The 21,151-nt window shown below is 43.5% G+C and overlaps 1 non-coding gene across 1 annotated transcript; it reads right to left on the reverse strand.

The window, feature by feature from the left end:
• Positions 1-10,289: 10,289 nt before the first annotated feature.
• Positions 10,290-10,382, reverse strand: TRNAI-UAU. Its single transcript is given in 2 exon segments — positions 10,290-10,325; positions 10,345-10,382. It is a non-coding gene; the product is annotated as a tRNA-Ile (tRNA).
• Positions 10,383-21,151: the final 10,769 nt, after the last annotated feature.

Genomic DNA, 21,151 nt, shown 5'->3' on the forward strand with positions numbered 1-21,151 from the left:
AGTGCAGCTAAGGGGGCACGGGGTAACCCAGGCAATCAAGCCTAGGCAAGGGAGGCACAAAATAATAGCAGCTACTTCACTGCTGGCCCAGGGTCCAGCATCACCAGCTGTATGGACACTGCTCTGTGTGCCACGAGCACACAGGGTCAAAATCACAGTTAGGAGTGACAGCAGAATTTGCAGATATTACCATGTATTATGTGACAGGGGTTGCAATGTGAATGCTTCTGCTATGGCCCCCATCAGAAGAGCAGTGGCCAGCAGCACAGAACAATCAAGACAAAGTGAAGATGCGAGACACCCGCTGTACGACCATCCCGCAGCACACAAATGATTGAGGTCACACAGGAGCTTCCTCACCAGCATCCAACCTCTCGATGCCGCACCCAAGGAGACATGGCTACAGATGTGGAATGAGAAGCTGAAGAAAATACCTGATGGTGAAAAAATGGACATTCCAGCGGCCAGATCCTCACCACCAGGGGCTGATGAACCGTGGCAAAGGGGGAGATGTCTCAGCTGCCTACATACTGAGCTGGGCGCTCCAAGCAACTAATGAAGAAGTGGGGCAACCAGCCACCCCAATGTGGGGCAACATTGGTTCAACTACCCGAGTCTGCCGCACAGAGCCTCAGACGATACAACACCTGCTGCAACGCCCACTGCTTGAAGGCACATAAAAGATCTGGTAAAGCACAATAAAAAAGCACAAGCATGTGTAGCAAAACGGTTAAATGTAGTGTAGAGACACAAGATGACAACCACAAGGGGTGCAGAAGTCATGGATATATTCTACCCTAGGGGCTTGAGCCTACAAGGTGGTGATTATTATTGCTTATGACTGGAGAGAGGTGGTTAGGCGTGTTAATCTGCAGTCAGGCAGAAGGCAGGGCAGGGTGACATCTTGGAGACTAAACAGCCCCCAAAATCATGAGCTTTCATAAGCGACGGCCTACATTATCAAATGCTATGGATGGACTTGCGAAGAGCAGGGCTACTAAATAGAGAGGAATGGAATAATTTAAGTACAAAGGAAGGGAAAGGGGAAGAAAAGGATAGGGGAAGGGGGAACTACTGCGAACGGCAAAGGTGGACTGAAGAGGTCATAAATTCACAGCATCTGACACAGTAGTGTCCCCTACAAAAGCATATGCCTTTCTGAATAAGTTAGTCTCTAAGGTGCCACCTGCCCTGCCTTCTGCCATTATGTATAATGTTTTTGTGATGTCGTTGGTCCTGAATCAGAACCCCAGTAGTGCTAGATACTGGACAAGACAGTACAGTGCAGTAGCAACGAGCTACTATGCCGTAGCTCATTGCTACCACGCAGTAGTATTGCTGGGCACTAACTGTGTGCTGATGTGATGCTACTGTGCAGTAGTAACGAGCTACTGCGCAATAGCTTGTTGTTACCGTGCAGTAGCATTGGAAAAAAAAATGTAGTACTGCCCTAAATGACTGCCCAATAACAACTTCACAGTCCACCGCTCATGTAGACATGGTCAGTATGTCTGAACAGAACAAAATTTGGCCACAGTCCCAAAGAGGTTACCATCAAAATATAAAAGACAAGGGAAACCAGATGGATGTATGCAAGCTCTGGCTCTCAATTAGCAAAGCATTCACACATCTACTCAACATTGAACATAGGAGTAGTACCACTGGCTCCAAAGGGAATATTGTTGTACTTCAAGCAAAACACTTGCTTAATGTTTTTGTGGAGTCAAGGACAGAGTGCTCAGCACCCTGTCAGATTAAGCCACAGCCTGCCCCAACTGAATGATGTTGCGCTTTCCATTCATCTCAACTGGCCCTTTCCTTCCAATATAGATTCCAAGCGATTTTCACAATAAGCAAAACAAGCTGTCTTGAAGGTATGAATTTTATATGGCACAGCTTAATAGAAGGAATACAAATCTCCCTTTGTATTCATCTAATGGAGTAGGTATGCACTTTTCTATTTCCCCTTTTAATCCATGCCAGCTGACCCCTAGGTCTAATATGACAGCTGGGTATCAGCAGGACTTATCTGCCTAGGCCAGAGCATCTGTATTTACAGCCACATTCCTTTTCTTGTAGCTACCGGCTGCTAGAAATGTGATAGTCCATGTCAGTAGCTCAACTGACATTTCCATTATTAAAACCAAAGGCCCATCAGCATGACATAGTTACTTCAAATATCCACCAACCAAGCCAGACTACATTACAAAACTGGTTGTATACCAATGGTACTTACAATCACAAGAAGTTGATCAAAATACCATAAGGCTAGAAACAAGGACCTCTGACCCATGCTAGTTTGCTCCAGCAGGTCTGGCAAATCACTAGGTGCTATCCTCAGCTGCTTGTCTTCTTAAACTACTTGGCTTCTTCAGCAGTTGGTATCCCTTTCCTAGGAATTTCTCTACACCAGCTGGGGCTGGGACAGCTCATTACAGGAGTTGTGTTGCTTATTTCTTTCCAAACTTGGAAACTCTGTCATTCTCATAGCTTACTCCTTTCTTATCTCACTTAGGTTTAGCTCAGCATGACACAGGTCTAAGCCTCAGTAGTGCAGCTATGAGGGGGCAACCCACATGGCCAATAGCCCAAACACTGACACTACCAGTGGTGCCAAGGGCACAGAAGTACACCTCTACTATGCACAGCTACCCAAGAAAACACAGGCACTTGTTTTTTTTCTGATTCCTATATACTTCCTGGCCACAGGAAGGACCAGCAGTAGAGGAGCCATTACACTGCTGTAGCACATCTTTCTACCTGTAACTCATCTGTTTTTGCTCACTGCCACTGACCTTAGGGCTACTTTATATTGACAGTGCAACATAAAATGACTGTACTGCAGCTCAGAGCCCACAGGGTTGTTCAAGCAAATGGTTAACTTAATGGCTTTCATCAAATCATCATGACTATGAAAATTTCACGGCCCTTACAATACCTGCCTCATAGGGTGCTCTGGGGTTTATTTAAATTACTGCTTGAAGAGCACTGCAAGATATTTAGACAAAAGGGCAACCTGTTATTGTTCAGCTTTCCTTGCCTTAAAACATTAGTGCACCTTTGTAAAATGTCATGCCTTTCTAGATAGTGCACTTTTGAAGCCTTCCAGCACCACGAAAAGACGAGGACCATGCTGTCTCAGCCATCGATTTGTAGGAAACTACATACATCAAAAAATAAAAATAGAAATAAAAATAATAAAACACCCAGCATAATCTATTTCAGGGCAGCTTGTTTCATCTCCCACAGCAGGTTAATTTACTACAGCAAACAAAACTGACAGAGGACGACAGCTACAACGCTCCTCTGAGAGAGAAGGTCTCTGTATCTTGAAGCACATTTTTATGAAATTCTAGAATAGAGCTGGGCCGGTATAATTGTTTCCAGAGATACTAGTGGTATTTTTTTTTTTTTTTTTTACTAAAAAATAAAGGAAAAATTCTTAAAGCATGGAAGCACAGTGTGGAAAAAAAGCCCTTGCAAAGTAAGAAACCCTTTCAGGACTAAACACAGCTGAATGCTGGCACCTGAGATTTTTTGCAAATCAGTGGGCACATCTACATGTGCAATTAATACGAAGCAATCAACTTTGGAGTTTATTGCTCCAGGGCACTCTGTTTGAACACATGCCTGAAAACAATAAACTCCGGAGTTTATTGCTGTTTGAATGCACGCCCAGGACTGCAGCACATCAAGCCGGGTTGGAGCAGCCGCAGCCCGCAGGGAGTCCAGGGGGTCAGCCTGCCGGCCTGGGGCTGCTTTCTCCAGCTCAACGTGCTGTGGAGGGGCTGGCTGGGACACGGGGGCAGGGGCTTCCTTGTGAGGCTAGCGGGCAGGCAGCCCCTTGTGTCCCAGCCAGCCAGGGCAGTGTCTACACGTGCGCTGCTGCTGAGTTATACTTTGCAGCAGAATAGTACTTGTATTTACAAGTACTATCCATCCTGCTGTGGAATAAATTAGTTACCCCAGCCTAATAGGAGTGCACATGTAGATGCCAAGACATTTAAGACATTTTTATGCAAAACAAAAAAGGAAAACTTTCTAGGTCTTCTTTTTCTTTTGTTGGAAACTACCAGTTGCTTTCCGCACATCATCCAGTGGCATGGGGGCAGGTTTCCTTAAGAGCCTTTCTTACCTGAGCGGTCTGTAAACTTGCCTGACAGTCAGGTTTCCACTGCCATTTCACCTGCCCACATCCTTGACAGACTCACAAGGGCCCAGATACATAGGCCTGGACGTGACCTCCTTGATTTTCAAGTCTAGCTCTCTGCTATTACGTGCAAACATGTCATATAATTCTGTTCATGAACTTAGTGCTACGTCCTAGTACTGGTTAGGCTTTTTTTTATTCCAATGCTTTAATTGGAAGGCTTTTCTTACTGATTCCTCTGATACTTAGAAACCATATGATTTCCAACCTAACTTGTTGTTGGTTGGATTATAGGCATTTTTTCTTGTACCAGTGTTGTCTTTTAGCTTAAACATCTCTTCTCACTATTTGCTCCCATTCCCCCTCTCAGCTTTCGCTTTGGTAGGCTAAGCAATCCAAGCTCTTTGAAATGTATCTTATAAGATGGACTTCCCATTCCTCTGGCCGTTCTACTAACTCTTCTCCATTGCAGTTTCATTTTGACTTCATCCTTGTTGAACTTGGGTGACCCAAGGAGACAACTCATCCTGAAGTCTTGTAATCCTCATTATTCTAAGGGTTTCAGTTCCTGGACCTGCAGATCCAGCTAACTGGCAGTCCTGGATGTCCCGGGCTCCTGGAATCCAAGTTGTCACACTGCTGCAGATCCCTGAATTGCAAGCTTCCTCCATCAAGGTTGATCAGCATGGTGGGATTTTCCAAAGCCAGAGATGCCCCAGTAATAATGAATAAAAAATCTAATGACCAGCTTGGCCAGATTCCTTGCTGCTCTGTGGCAGTGGCCAGCAGTGAATCACGTTGAATGAGTCAGCATCTGCTGAGGTGTCTATTGTATTTCAAAGCACCATGTGTTGGATTTCTCCAAAATGCAAATTTTGCAGAATTTCCATTTTGTTGGAAACAATGTTCTTTTTTTATTACGGATCAGAACAGAAACGGATTTTGACATGTTGAAACCTTCCATGAGCCATAAATCCTGAGTTTTGACCAATCCTCCCACTGTCATTTTGCCTTCGCATATTGTACCTCTTAATCTTTAAAAACTCTGTCTGAGCTAGAAAACATTTTCAGGACTTATCACTATTTTGCAATTCAACTGTTACTCATTCTGTCCGTCCATCCTGCATCCGCAGTATTGCCTTTTCTTTAATTTTTTAATTGCCCAGTAAGTGTATCCCATTGCCTTTGGACACAATGAAAACGTTTTTGCCTCCCTTCCAGAGCCTGGTCTGGCTGTTTGTCATTTTTTCATTTTCAGGAGGTTTCCCTTGCAAATATAACCCAGAGGAATTGGGAATGGGCAGCTGTAGGAAATGACTTAAAATTACATGATATTTCAAAGGAGGTTTTATATATGCAGGACATCACTGACCATTGTTCGGAAATGTCCTAAGCCATGAGGGGAACCAGTGCTAGAGCCAAGTCTGTTTTTTGACCATTGTCTCAGGGCTCAATGTCTTGGTTAAACAAGAAATATGCAAGTATATCCTCCCTTCTGTCAGCCATGGGTGGAGAGGAGGTTATCCCTTTCTCTTAAATCCCCTGCTGAATCATGGGATAGTCAGGGAGGTCTTAACCCTTTCTTGGTTGCTTTGCCCTCTCATTTGTAAAGAATGCCTATGGTGCCCTTGGAAAATACTCCCCTGTATGTGAAACAAGGCAATTGTCTTACCACCTACAATGAGAAGTGTTCTCTAAAACCATTTCAACATCTACGCTGCTCCTGGCAGAGTCTCAGAACATGCACTGAAACAATTTAAATTGACACGAAGCAAAAAGACTCCTACGGATTCCCATTAGAAAGTGATTGTGTTTTTCATCTTAAACAAAAAAAAATAAAATAAAAAAGACTTTGTATTTGACTTCCATCTTTGGGCTCTATAGTGAAGGCTCCTTTATGTACCTGTCAGTGATATAATGCTGCTTCACAAATGAGATCTCCTCTAAGTATCTGTCTCAACTGATTCAATATTCTCGTACTGTATAAAAGTAGTCCATTGTCTGAAGAGAACATATTATTTAATTTTTGAACAGCCTGTCAGGGACTCCTACCGTTTGTGTATGCACATTCTTTGCTACTATAAAAGATCCATCACTTCTGTATCTCAACAGATCACTTTTCAGACATTAGATAGTTAATTCATACACCACTGTACTGAAAAAAAAAATTAAAGGGTATATTAGCTTAGAAGACAATTAAGTAGCTATAGAAAGTTTGCACACATTTAAATGTAGAGTGCTGGCAATGTAGCTTGGACTCATTCACAGAGAGCCTTTGTAATGGACACATTTATATTCTAGAAAGGTCCAGATACTTTTAGGTTTGTTTTTTTTTAAAGTGAGATTTTCCAGTAAATCTCTGTGAATTACAGGTTACAGTGCTCAACACACATAGAATCAAATGGAAAATGGGAAAGATGCATATTATAGACTCCGCTTTTAGCAGATGGAGTGCTGCTGTCCATTTTATTTGGGCCTTTCCTTGATAGATTAGGTGGCTGATTTTCAGGCCTCACGTGCCCGAGGAATGACGAGCAGGTTCTAAATGGAGGTAGCTCAGATCGATAGCACTAACCTGAGGTATACTACAAGAATAGGGAAGGCAGTCTGAGTTTTCACTCGGGGTAGGAGGTTAAGTTAAAGATCTGTTGACAAAAAAGCCTGAGGCTGGTGAACACTAGGGGCACTAAAAGCTGGTGTATGCAAGAGGAGAATCTGGTCTAACCGGCATTGTTCAAACTCAAGTAGTCTCACAATATAACAGACGGTAGGAAAAAAAAAGCAATATGACTTGTCTAGGGCTTTTGCAGCCCAAGCCAGCAATGCCCGGCACAGGACGCCCAATTAAGTGTGTTTCAAAGCCATCATTTAACTAGGCATGTATAGAGATGACTGCAATGGGCACCATAGATAACGGGAGACAGAAAGCCTTAAAAAAATAGGACTCATAACGGAGAAACAGTCTGTCTTCTGATTTGCCATCCCATCCCCTATAGCAGTTGGGTGGAAATGCTGACTCCGATAATGTTGAAAAGGCCAGAGGCAAAGTTCTCCATTAAGGATGAGCAATCTGCAGATGGAAGGCACTCTATTCAGAAAATGCAAAGTATTACTGTAAGCCTGATGGGATAGGCTGCCCTCATTTATGCTGTTTCCTACTGTATGAGCAATTGTCTCCATCACGGCCGTTTGATAATTCTTTAGAAGTACTCTGCATTATCTAGGAGGTGACACATCTTGGCAAATATCAAAAGATGACTCTGGCTGCACTTAGTGCTGCTAATAAGAACTCCTCGAGGAAGCCCAGGGACTGGTTTTTGAAAAGGCAATCTTAGCTATGCTATATCAGGCTCATCCAGTGCAGGATAATGCAGTTATTTTCTTTATTCCATGGAGTTTTCCACAATTTGCACAAGTTATGGGTCTGGGTCCAATTAAAGCAATGGGGACCTCTGATGACAAGAAAATCTGTTACAGCACGTGGGAGTATTAAATTGGAAGAAACGATTGGCAGTAACTGGACCCGTTACTTATAAGGCAAGATAGTAAAGAAAGCATTAGAAAAATACAAGTGTTGCCCAATGCATCTGGCTGTTTTAAGGATGCAGAATGCTTATATTTGGTGGCCACAAACTGGAACAATCCAGCTGTGACATTCCCGACCTTCTAATTAGATCTGAGTGACTTAAAATTACAGCAGGACTATTTTCTCCTTATCTACTCTATCTAGGCTTTTATCAAGGTGCCAGTCACCCTGCCGAGGCACTGATTGTTTCGAGAGAAAACTCACTGTTTCATAATGACAGCGAAGTGAAGTCCTGGCCTGGCAGTGTGCATTCCAGATGCTGGGAGTGATGCGGTTATGGAAGGACTGTTACCTACTCCATATCACAGTTATGCACCCTTGATGCTCTCTAGAGTTAGTACATTTATCCCCTCCCATGTGAAGCAGTAGCTCGTGTTCAGAGAGAAATCAGTTTTACCAAGTAAAGGTCTAGTGCAGTTTCCTCTTCAGGAACAAGGGTGCTTCCTTCTCAGTGTGGTGCCCCCCTGGAAGTGGCAGATGGTAAAGTTGCAATCCCGCTCCTGGAAAATAAAGAAACAGCAGCAGATTGCTATCACAAATGTTAGTTTATCATTAGATCTGACAAGGAGACAGTTAGCAGGGAGCATGTATCCACATGGGAGGTGAGGTAATGGCAGCAGAAACATTAGGCTTCTGTGGGTCACATTTTTATAGCTGATGGCAGAAAATGCAATTAGGGAAGCAAAAAATTAGATTTAGCTACTTCCCATTTATAAACACGCAGGCTCATTCTGCGTTTCATGCTGACTGCATAATCAAACGCAAAGAGTTGTCTTTTTAATCTCTGTACATTGCCCAGAGCACTCAGTGGACATGAAAGCAAATAAATAATTTTCTTCATAGGCCTCAGTCAAGACTTTTTTCTGAGACATCATTTATTAAGCCAAGTTCCAGGGAGAAGATATGACAATCAGTTAGAGATCTGAACCCTTTAGATACTAATGCAAGAAGCACGGGGAATAAACAGGAGGAATTTGAGGTCCTAGGACAGTCAAGGAATTACAATGTAATTGGGGTTACGGACATGGTAAGACAGTTCTGGGACAGACTAGAGGACTGGTACCAATGGGTAAAGCCTGTTCAGGAAGGATTGGCAGAGGAGAAAAGGAGGAGGTATTCCTCTCTATATGAAAGGCAATATATACTTGTTTGGAGGTCCAGTGCAAAGAGGAAGGGAGGCTTGTTGAAAGTCTCTGGATAAAGTTCAGAGGGGAGAACTGCAGGAGGGAGGTCATGGTGGGCATCTGCTACAGGCCACCAAACCTGGAGGAGGAGATGTATGAGGTCTTTAAACAACGGACAGAAGCTTTCAAATCACAGGATCTGGTTCTCATGGGAGACTTGAATTACTGGGCCATTTGCTGGGAGGGAAACACAGCAGTGCACAAGCAGGCCAGTGTACTCCTGGAGTGTGTCGGGGATAATGTTGATACAGGTTGTAGAGAGGGGGCAAACTCTTCTAGACTTGCTGCTCACAGACAACAAGGAATTGGTTGCAAATGTGAAGGTGGAAGTAGAGCTGTCCTTTTGGGCGGGGGGGCAAATCAGGGTGACCACCCCAAACTCTGCACTTCGGGGGGCCCCATGGACAGTGTTGTATAGGCCCTGCCAGCTGCCATGCACCACCAATTGCTGCCGGCTGTGCGCTCCAGCTGCTTGCCATTCCTCCCCGCTGTCCCTGCACAGGCCCTGCACAGCCTGATATGCCCCAGGCCCCACGCACCCCTAGGGTCGACTCTGGGTGGACGGTTACTTGGGTGACAGTGACCACAAAATGATAAGAGGGTGGGAGACAGGAGTGCAGGGACTCAGGGCCATACAGGGAGGGCAGGAGCTACAGCCCGAGTTACCAAATCTAAAGAGAATTGCAGGGGCAGAGTCCAAATCACAAATGGAGTCAGGGACTGAATTGCAAAAGTTGAGCAGAGTTTCTGAAAGCTGGACTCTAGAAGCAGAGATGAGCAGGGTCAGAAGGCAGAAAACCCCAAAGTACAAGATGCAGAGAGGCTCACCACAGTGGACTTTGAGGCAAAACTGCTGGCTGACCTCCAAACTGCTGCCATAGGTGGAATAAAATGGGAAGGCTTTCATCCTCAGCCCCCAGCTGGGAGGCCCTAGCAGTAGGTGTCTGGTTTGTCAACCTGGGCAGGGTTGCCGGTTAGAGACTCTATTAGGTTTGGTCAGCTGAGCTGCTTATTCGGGCGTCTGGTACTTTCCAGCCCTACTATCCTGTGATTCAATGAAGCAAGATTCAGGTAAGGTGTGGAGCTCAGAAACCTTGGCTCAAGTCTTATTTCTACCACAGACTCCGTTTTTGAATTTGGGAAAGTCATGGAGGCCCAGATCCTTAAAGGAATTAAGTGCTTAACTTTCAAGGATTTCACTGGAAGTCAGGTGCCTGTCAAAGATCTAGGCTTTTATGTCTTTGTGCCTCTTTTCCCCAATTATTAAAGTAGAACTAGACCATTTTATAGATTCATAGATTGTAAGGCTGGAAGGGACCTTGGAAGATCATTGGGTCCACCCCCCTGCACCAAGCAGGAAAATGTCAAGTGCTCCAGGTGAGGTTTGAACTCACAACCTTGGCATCACTTCTCTAGTACTGCCTTATAAGTACCACATGCTAACCCATTGCACCACTGGAGCTCCTTATTTTTATTTAGGTAGCTTACATTGAAAGCATTTTTTGGGAAGCAGTTTCATACTGATCAGTGTATATGACTTCCAGCACACTGAGATTCTGATCTCACATAACAACAAGCTAAAGGTTTATTTTCTCCCACAACTGGTTTCATGGAAGGAGGATTTGGGGTGTGATACTACAGTATTGCTAGTCATACCTTTCTGGACTTGCCTTGTGTGGGGGGCAGCATTGCCTGGCCAGGATGGGCCCGAGCATGTTCTAGTCACACATAGCCCCTTTACCTGGTGTGATGGATCACTGCTGTGCAATAAGGGGTAAGTCCTTATAGATTAGAAGAGTGGTTTGAAGGGTAGGAAGAGCAGTTGGCTCACAGTTCAAGAAGGTGAAGTTCAGGCCTGTGCCTAGGGCTAACGCAAGCCCAATGCTCTTCTTATACCCTCAAGTGGATGTGAAGCATAACAGCAGCATCATTTTATGTTGAGCATTTGTACAGTTAATTTTATCCCAAGGAAGATTGCGAATTTTTTGTTTAATTTTTTTCAGGGTTTCTAAGTGGGTGAGTAACTATAAGATCATACAGATCCAACACTTTCACCTCCATTCAGACCCTCATTTTATTGACACAGGTAAGGCTGCCTTGTTTTGCTCGTTTTCTCCCACTGCCTGCAATTCAGCCTTGGCATGCACAAAATTGGTTTACTCAATGGCAGAGTTCAGTTGAACATTTCAATGAACATTTCCTTTTTTCTCTTTGAGAGAAAAAGACCATTTTAAAACAAAATGATTTTGAAATAAACCATTCTTTACAGCAACATTTTCATTTTTATCCAAAAATGTATTGTGCCTTTTGGTTACATATCGAAATGCAATGAAGCAAAGAGAAAGTTGCAATATTAAAATTATAATTTTTAGTACGATAATGCCTACACATGCCAAGAAAGTCTGGGCAAGGGGTACTAATGTCTTGCGTAAGTAAACAAACACAAAGAAGCATGTATGTGTATATAACATATAGCACTATCCTTGCACGCATGTAGCACTATACCTGCACACACGTTCCAAAAAAACCATCAGGAGAGGATATGAATGTTGCAAAGTAAAGCTCTTTAAAATTAGAAGGGTTGGGTGAAAAGTGGTAACTTTGAAATTCATGCATGTGAATGTATTTATGCTTAGAAGTAACATCTGATTATCAATTGGGATTGCTGAAAAAAATATTCATTCACCGAAATTCATCCCACTAAATGAAGATTTTCGAGGGACAGCGTCGTCGGCTGTCACTGCTTTCACCAGGCAGATTGTTTTTTTCCTAGGGCAACCTTGTCCCCAGGACAAGGGGACAACCTTGTCCCCAGGACAACTTAAACAATAAACCAGGCAAATACACAAACAACAAATGGGTAAATCAAAAGCTGTGGTTCTTCCTCAGACCATGAGATGGCAGCCCCAGCTTTGGGCTTACCACTCAGCAGCACAGCCTACCCTCATTACCCTTCCTGGGAGTTTTAAACTTCCTCTAGGGCCAGCCAACCACCCCTGTCTGCTGGCCCAGAGCTCCTAGGCAGGCTATTTCCCTCGAACCCCCTGCAGCTGGGCTCCAGCCCCTGAGCCATGCACCTTATTACAGACAGATTAATGGCATATATGCTGCAGACTGCTCAACTAGCCATGAGAACTGTATCTACATAAATTGGACATTTTCTCCTCTTCTGTCAGGGAGCATAGACTGATTCACAAATCATCCTCTGCATGCTCATTACCTGTAGTTACACAACCACAGATTTTTTTTCTTTTTCCCCAACACAGCTTCAGTCTAGGTGCCTAACCTTCTTAGGCAATTTAGAAAATACAACTAGATGTCTATCCACCTCTTTAGGTAGCTAACTACCTCTGAAAATCTCATCATTAGGTGCTTTTAAAATCCTGCCTCAAGATTTTGCCTTTCTTGTGCACTTCTCTACTCTCGTGTTTATCCCATTACGTTAATGGAATCCAAAACGCTAGCAAATGCTCTAGTTAATGTTTTTCACTACATACATTTCAAGCTTTGCTCCAGCAAAAACTGAAAACATACTGGTATCACCCTTGTAATATTAGTCTGTAACAAAATAGATTTGTACAGGGTTTGGGTTAACAAATCACTATCTTAAGGAATATACTATAACCCAGATGCATATACATGCTGCAGTAATTGCAAATCCTGGGCTACTTATGCAGCAAGGCGATGATGCCAGTAATTCCCATAATATTGCTTTTGTCTTTAAATAAGTACGGTGTGAATTCAACATAAAAACAGACATCAACCATGCTGGTAGAGTTGTCTGATAATTTGGCTTGGATTCTAATCAACGGCATGTTTACTCGAGTGAAACATGGCAATAAATATACTGAATCAGAGGCACATTGTGATTCAGAGCAAAATTCTCAGTGTTAAATTAGTTTTTTTTCCCCCAGCTGAGACACTGTCATTACTTAAAGAGAAACAACAGAAAACAATTTCTCCAAGGAACTTCACTGTCAGTTTCTAGATCTATCAACGTCTGTGTGAGGAGCTAGGAGTTTTTACTGCAGTCATTGTATCAAGTGACCGATTTGGAGAAGATTTCCATCAGTACTCTCGTTTTTATTTAATTTCCTCGTGCCTTCAACCAAACCTCTTCTTTATATCAGGGGCTAGAACCATTTTCAGTCATACTGATATAAATCAGGAGCAGCACTACCGAAGGTAATTCCCTTCGGGAAGGTGCCTGGGTGTGACAGCTGTTTATTTTTATTTCTTTGGTGGGCAAGCTACACCAACTCTTCTGGAAATGCAGGCATATATTTTTTTTGGGGGGGTGGGCTTTGCTGATGCCTAGAGAATCATTGTAAAGCCATCCCCTTGCCTGAAAGCTTGATTGTGCCTGAAAGCTTGCTAAGAACCTTTTTCCAACTACACTCACTTGATTTAAGAAAAGATATCACATCTACTCAAATAACTTTGCCTGTCTATGTATGCCCTTAGACCAACATGGCTACAACCAAAAACCCAGAAACCATCCCTTCCACACCTCACTAACAGAAGTGAAAACAAGCACACACACCAGTCTTCAGTGGGCTAGGACCATTGAGCCAGTAGAGGAATAAGCCTGATTTTAGTCCCAAGTAATTATCATCTGCAGTGTTCAAGAAAGACCTAATTAGTGGTTATTGCTCTGTCAAGAGGCATGTTTCAAGCACAGGAATGCAATATTCCAATGTCATGGGCAATCAATAGAAAAGGTTTCATCACCCATCCCATACAAACTACACGGTGGGAATGGGACCATGGATAATAAGGGCAATTTCAAGTACAACTTTGTGTGGAAGGCCTGTAGACAGTCCGTCTGGTAGATCAGTTTTATATGGTGAGATCCAGACAAAGGCTGGGGAAAGAAGTTACACATAAACCGGTGCAAGTGATTGGAAACCGATTCAAATCTGTAACACAACAGAAGTTCAGTTCACATGAACTGCTTCCAAAATGGCCAAAACAGGTTTAAGATAAACCTGGATGGATGTAGACTGAATTCAGACTGAATTGATTTAGGTTAAATTGGTTTATTGAACTTCTATCCCAGATCCCCTCGAGATTCAAGTCAACTCACAGGCCCCCAACATCCCAGGATGCTTTCCATCTCCTCCACACATCCTTCCCAAGCCTTGCTGGGTGGGTAGCCTAACCTTGCCCCAAGCTATCTGCTTCAGCCAAGCAGGGAGGCATGCTCTAGCATCCCCCAGGTTCTGGACTGGGCCACTGCAGGCAGGTGGCTGCATTTCCAGAATCAAAAGTGAATGTCTGCTGACTTGCTTACTGGTTTTATCTTTGCAGCTTAGACTAACCTGCAAAGAGTGAATCAATTCAGCCTTGGGCTTTTTGACTGTAATTGGTGAAAGACTCAAGACACTACCACACCACACCATAACTCCTAACTTCTTGGCACCTGGCCCGCAGAGTATGATTTTAGGTGCTTCATAGCACAATTTATGTGGGCAGTGAGGTGGTTCAGAATAGGGTGCAAACCAATCAGTATCCTGAGTGGCAAGCCAACAGCAGTATGTTTGAAATCTTGTCCCCTTCTACAGCTTAGGCACTTTAGTGAGGGCTGCTGGGAGGTACCTCCATCCAGCCCTTTGCTGAAGATGGACATCTGCACTTTTCTCACAAAAACACATATGAGTAAATCTTTTTCTTTAAAAAGATGGCCAGAGCTTTCATCCTCTTTTTTCTTTGTTTTTTCTTTGTTTTTCTTGTTCTCCAACACTGGCGAGAAGGAAGTTCCCCAGCCACAGGTTCTTCCTCCCCAGGTGCATTACCCTGCACTTGTCACTGTTGAACCCCATCCTGTTCTCTTCAGCCCACCCCTGTAACCTGTGTTGACCGTCAGGTGAGATGACCAGATTTCCTAGCATGTCCTGCAGAGAACCCCTTCGAGCAGACAAATGAATAGTCATCACAAAACAAACCAAAAACAAAGTCATGGCTGCCAGTGCACTCTGTGCTAGGCAAGCTCTGAGGTCTGGTCTACACTATACTAGCGGTGCTGGCAAAATTCAAGTGTTGGCAGCTGCAGTTTGTATCTGTCTACAGAGATAATTCCTCCAAGGCAGCAGAACCCCTCACTTCAGCTGGCGGTGTAACACCACCTCCTCAAGGGACAGAAACTCTCTGCTGCCATATGGCAGTCTGCAGAGGTGCCTGCTAGTCGCCCACGCCCAAACCTGGTGCTCAGCATTGCTCACGTGGCCTGTGACTACCTCCCTAAGTTCGCAGTTCCCCACCATTCGCTGCTGTTTTCCCTCTGCCCATTCGTCCATAGCTGCTTTGCGCTGTATGCTGCTTATTCCTAGCATTCAGTGGGGTGCAGAAGTGTAAAAATGGTGTAGCTCCTCCTAAGGAAAGACACAGTCCCACTACAGCCCTTTGGAGTCCTGGGAGCAGGGAAGAGGCCCATGACAGATTGTGCATTCAAAAAGTGGCAGCTGCTGATATAAAGGAGCTGAAAGTAATGCATTGTGGGTGGAAGATGCTGCTTGCCCACAACTCCAGTCACCCATGACCTTCATGAATTATAAAAGGAAGGGCACGTTCTGCTTTCGGCCACAAGAGCTTCTTGCAGTACAGATGCATGGGGCTACCATGAATATGGTGATGTTTACGTGCTCTGGCAGCTTCACAGCAGTGGGCACAATACTTTGACAGAAGTTCTGTCATCAGAGCTTTCTAGAGTAGATGAGCCCTGAGGATGCCAACCAGATGAGGTCTCTGAGGTTGGTTAGGCAGAGGAATGACTTATTTCCAGGTCCTAATTGTTGTTGTAGGCATGAGGTATTGGGGGGCTTAGGAGTATTATCAATGAGGAATTCTGTGCATATGGAGAGAGAGCATTTCGGGTGGCGGGGGGAAATTTCAGGTAAAAAATGCAATTACCTATTTAAAATGTCTCCAGGGTTAGACAGCAACTGATTGGGGGATTTCAGGATTACTAATTTGGTCTAAACTTTACCTAAGTTCTACTTCAGAGTCTTAAGTCCTTCTTTGAATCTGGCACTTGTATGCCAAAAAGCAAGGCGCTTTTACAAAATAAAAGCACGAGGCTCCTAAAGCATGAAAACAATCAGATTATTAGGAAATGCAGGGATAAGCACTGAATTGCATGAGGTCTAAAATTCATTCTGCCTAAACTCTCTGGTTTCAGGTGGCTATCTCCAAGTAGGAAACATTTTTGGAAGCTCTGGAGTTTGACCCTCAAGTCATTGAGGTGTCAGTGGTGTCAATTGTAGCATTTTTTCTTTAACAACTTTGATCAAACTCTTCAATTAATAAAATTACAGAGTGTGGCTTGTGGGATTTATACGAGTTGTGCACTCTTTTGTGTGTGCTGGACTCCCACTACTGTTTCCCAAAATCTTGAAACCCAGAAGAATCTTTTTTTAAACATTTTATCTCTAAGGAAGAGAAAAGAAAGTGAGTCACATGGACTGGGACACTTGAAACCTGCCATTCAACTCCCACCTTACAAGAAGGCCAGACATTCAGAAGCATTCAGTTCTCCTGAAACCTGGGGCTAGATCATTCAACAGAGCTTGGTACCTTAGGTTCCACCAGACATTCAATTAAAGGTACAATGGGATCTGCTCTGCAATCCCAACAGTCATGCCTCCTGCCATGCCTTATGTGCATGGCCGGATGCGCAATTGTGGAACTGAGGATCAGATCCCAATTATGCACTATTTCCAGTGCAGGGGTCAAGCCTTTCCTGCACTAGCAAGTAGCAAGCCAGAGACCTGGTGCTCCCATACCTGAGAGCACTGGTCATCTGATTAGTGATCCCAGCCATTGAAGCACACAGGCTCCAATGTACTTTCTTGAATGGGAGCATCGTTGAGCTGACCAGGTGGGTCAGCTGAATCTAGAAGGGCTCCCGTTCGCTCCCAAGGGCGTAGCTACACGTACAATTTAAGGTGCAATAGGAACCAATCAAAAAGTGATTACACATATTTTATGTAATAACTTTCTGGCTTTAATCACGCCATTAATTGCTTGAATGTGTGGCTGGCTTACTACTTGACATGATTAACTTGTTAGTTCCCAATCTGTATAAGGAGAATAACAATCCCTCCTTCTTTCTACCAATTCACCACCTTGTTTGTTTAGACTGTAAACTCTTTAACACAAGAATGGCTTCTGCATGACAGTGAGAGCCAGTCTTTTTGGCAGGTGGGCCACAAATTCACCCTGCAATCTCTCTGAGTGCCTCTCTGTGTCACACTGGGTCATAGGCAATCATGTCTGGGACTACTCAGGGATTGAGGTACTGACCAAGGTTCGGAGGACCAGGCAGAGTAATGGTACAAGCCAGGGCAAGAAGTCACGAGGTCAATCTGAGAACAGGGTCCAGGAACAAGCCTGGTCAGGAAGCTGGGGGATCAGGCAGAGAGCAGTGTCGGAGAGCAAGCCTGGTTGAGAAACCAGGAGATCAAACAAAGAGTGGAATCAGAGCACAAGCCAGAGGGAAGAGTTGGGCAGCTTAAGTTGAGGTTGAGCCTGGTTGTCCAGATACTCCCTGTTCTGTGCTGTGGGTTCATATGGGGGAAGTGGAGGGTCAGTCCATATGTCCAAGTCCAGTGGCAGCATGTTGGATTAGGGCTAGGTCCTGCTGGAGGCTTCACACAAGCTTTGACCAGCCTGGGTAGCTAGCCACAGGATGCAAGGCCAAGATGATTGGCTATGATGTCAGCAAAAGGCCCCAGATTTGAGGCTGTGGCCTGACACTCTTCTCCTTCCTCTGTCTAATCTGCTACTCTGCTTTGTGCTCCTTTCCTGATCTGCTGCTCTGCTTCCTGCCCTATCTGCCACTGTGCTGCCTGGCTCCTGCATGCCACACACAGAGCCTGCCTGTTAGACACATGCCACATGTTGCCCACCCCAGGAATAGCACAGTGGGATTTTGCTCTTACTGCTACTATATTACAGAGGAGAGAGAGCCCCCTTATACACCTTTCATGGCAAATGTTATATCAGATTCCCCCTGCCCCCCACCTTTCTCTCTCTCTCTCTCTCTCTCTCTATTTTCTTCTGTTCCTCTTTTGAAGAGAAAGGCAGATAAGGGTTGGAGCAGGTCAAAGGTTTCCCAGGAATGAAGCAATTTGACAGTGCAGCAACAAAAGGTAATTAGAGCTAAATTTCACACTAGAAAGATATTATTCAAAAGATAAATAAGAAGCTGAAAAAGAATCAGAAAGAAATTTATCCTTGAAGAGGAATGAGAGATGGAAAAAAACAACCCATCTTTGAGATAAAAACTCAAAGGTTTTAATTTAAGGTTTTAAACGTGAGAGAAAAGATATACTCGGGTAAAAGAGTCACTGAAAGAGAGTAAGGAACGGATAAGTTCATGGCAAACAGGCTAAGTACAGACAGTCAAAAATCCTGAGGCTGAATCGATTCAATCTTTGCAGGTTAGTTTAAGCTAAGCAGATTGAACCAGTAAGCAAGTCAACAGACATTCACATTTCAGTCCCGAAATGCAGCCACATCCCTGCAGTGGCTCAGGCCAAAAGCCTGGGGACGCTAGAGTAAGCTTCCCTGCTTGTCTGGACCAGACAGCTTGGGCCAAGGATAGTCCACCCACCCTGTGAGGTGGGGCTTGCAGGGGAGGTGCAAAGCATCCTGGGATGCTGGGGGCCTGTGAGTTAACTTGGATCTGGAGGGAACCTGGGACAGAAGTTCAATGTACCGATTTAACCTAAATCAGTTCTGTCTGATAGTACAATGAACTGGTTTTGGTCATTCTCAAAGGGGTTTAGGTGTACTGAACTTCTCTTGTGTTACAGATTTGAACCAGTTTCCGCCCACTTGTGCCGGTTTATGTGCAACTTCTGTCCCTAGCCACAGTGAAGAGTTAGAACAGTGGCTCCCAAACTCTGACAGATTGCACACCACCAATTCAAAATGATACAACCTTCAGTACAACCAGCAATTTTTTTCAGTTCAACCTTAAGTACCACCAGCAAATTTTTGTCATATAAAATAATTATAATAAATCTGTTAATGCGTACCACTGACAGGTTGCTTGCATACCACTGGTGGTACCTGTACCGCTGAGTTAGAAGATATAGGAAAACGGAGTGGAGGTGCCCTGTAGCATCTTCTATTCTCCTTCCTTTTCCACTTTTTAGAAAGCTTGATGGAAACAATGGAGTGTGTTAAGGAGATGGCCACCCAAACCTGGGTTGTGTTCTCAGATACCTGCAGTGTGAGTTTAGGCATTTCTCTTTCCCAGTGTGTGACTTCCACTCATTTTCCGATGGCACTGCAGCGACTACCTGCTACTATCATTCATTATATGAGTCCTAGCTGATCAGCACTGTGGAACGGCAGGCTCTGCACTACACAATAACTGGTTCCAAATGACTTTATCAAAAACATTGTAAAGATAAAATTTCCCATATCTCTCTGCCACAGCTAATGCAACAAAAACAATTCACACCTAACTGACATAATAGAGAATTTAAAATAAACAACCAACAAACTCAAGTTAAAGCATCTCAGTGGGGTTTTGTGTTGTCACATTAGCAACTGAGACATCAGTTTCCAATAGTGCAAACATTCTTGTTTTCCCTTTTATGTTGAACAAAATATCAGCAGGTAACAAACAATCCATGCTTCTTTGGCATCCATAATTTAGCATTGCTGAACATATATTAGTCAATCCACAGCCCGTGGATTGGATTCCACTAAATCATTGGATTGGACATTATGGGAACTAGCAGTGATACATCTAAAGCCATACAATACCCAGCATAATGGGGATCTGCTCTCATTTGGGGGACACAGTCTCTACTATAATCTACGTGATACTAATGTACATTTCAGCTACAAAAATATAGGGCCTTTTGTTTTTATTTTAACCTCTTGAAGGCTGAAAATCCATTTCCTTGTGATCAGAGAAAAGATCAGAAGAAGTGTTGGCATAAGTTATGGAAGATAATATAACAGAAAAGAAGGAGTTTTCTGACATATACTTGAGTTTGTCCCTTGGTAAAAAGTTAGCATTCGATTATACTGTCGAGCGCTGTATATTGAGATCTAAACACATGTGACAAGGGCTTTTCAAGAGCTTACTTATGCTAAAATGTGTTGCTTGGGATAATGAAATGAGACTCTTCTCTTGGCCCATTTGTGAGCATGCTGTAACATCTGCAAAGAGCACATTTCCACAATACAACTCACTTCAGTTGGCACCCTGCATGGGAGCAGGTGATCTGCAAATTGCTAACATCCTTTTTGCTTAAAAAATAGCATCTTAAGCAGGCTGAAGAGGAAACCTGAGTGAACGTTACTTAGGATACAAATCAGAGGTGGGCCCTTTTCTTTAAAAAATTATCTCCTTTGAATATGGAACGAGGATTCATGTTCACTGACTTGCTAAACTGCATTGTAGTTTAGCAAAATGTGTAAAACTCTAAGCCCCACAAAAATGTATTACAACTACCTATAGAAAAATGATTCAGTACAACTTTAGAAGCAGTTTTCTCCCCTTTCTAGCATGCTCCAAATAGGTGAATATCCCATCAGTTGGTAAAGAGTAGGATGTATTGATCCTTGACAAGGAAATATCCCATTCCTTTTTGTGAAGTGTTTGCTAAAGACCTTGATTTATTTTTGTTCAGACATACAGACTGGAGACAGTCTGTAACCTGTGAAGCGCAAAAAAATAAATGTTAAAGAATGCATGATGGGCCCTTGTTAGCATAAAATATTGATACCATGAGTGAGGCGCAGTGGATATTATCATTCTGCTGCCATCTAATTAGAGCATGTTGTTTCCTAGCATAGTTATAATACAAATGTTTCTTTTGTATATTCCCCAACCCCAGTCTTCCCCCCTCCCCTGCCTTGGCCTGGACTCTGCAGTGTTTGCTTCTTTTAAAACAGTAAGACCTTATGTTGCTAAGCTCCAGTGAGGAGAGCATGCTGTAGGTCATCTCCTTTGGGGATTCAAAATATCACTGGTTTTCTTAGAGGCTTTTTGCCCCTTAACTTAGAGCAAATGTGAACCAGTCTTTAAATTGGTAAGTAAAAAGGATGGAATCTTAAACATATCCTTTTTTTGTTTGCCTTCTTGTTTCTAAGCTTTCGGTTACAGCCTGATGCTTTTCTGTTCCCTGCAAAGGTTAGTAATGCACTTCTTTAAAAAATAAATAAAAATAAAATAAAATAAAATAAAATAATAATAAATAAAAAATA

Source organism: Alligator sinensis, unplaced genomic scaffold (assembly GCF_000455745.1).
Source record: "Alligator sinensis unplaced genomic scaffold, ASM45574v1 scaffold23_1, whole genome shotgun sequence".
Lineage (NCBI taxonomy): Eukaryota > Metazoa > Chordata > Crocodylia > Alligatoridae > Alligator > Alligator sinensis.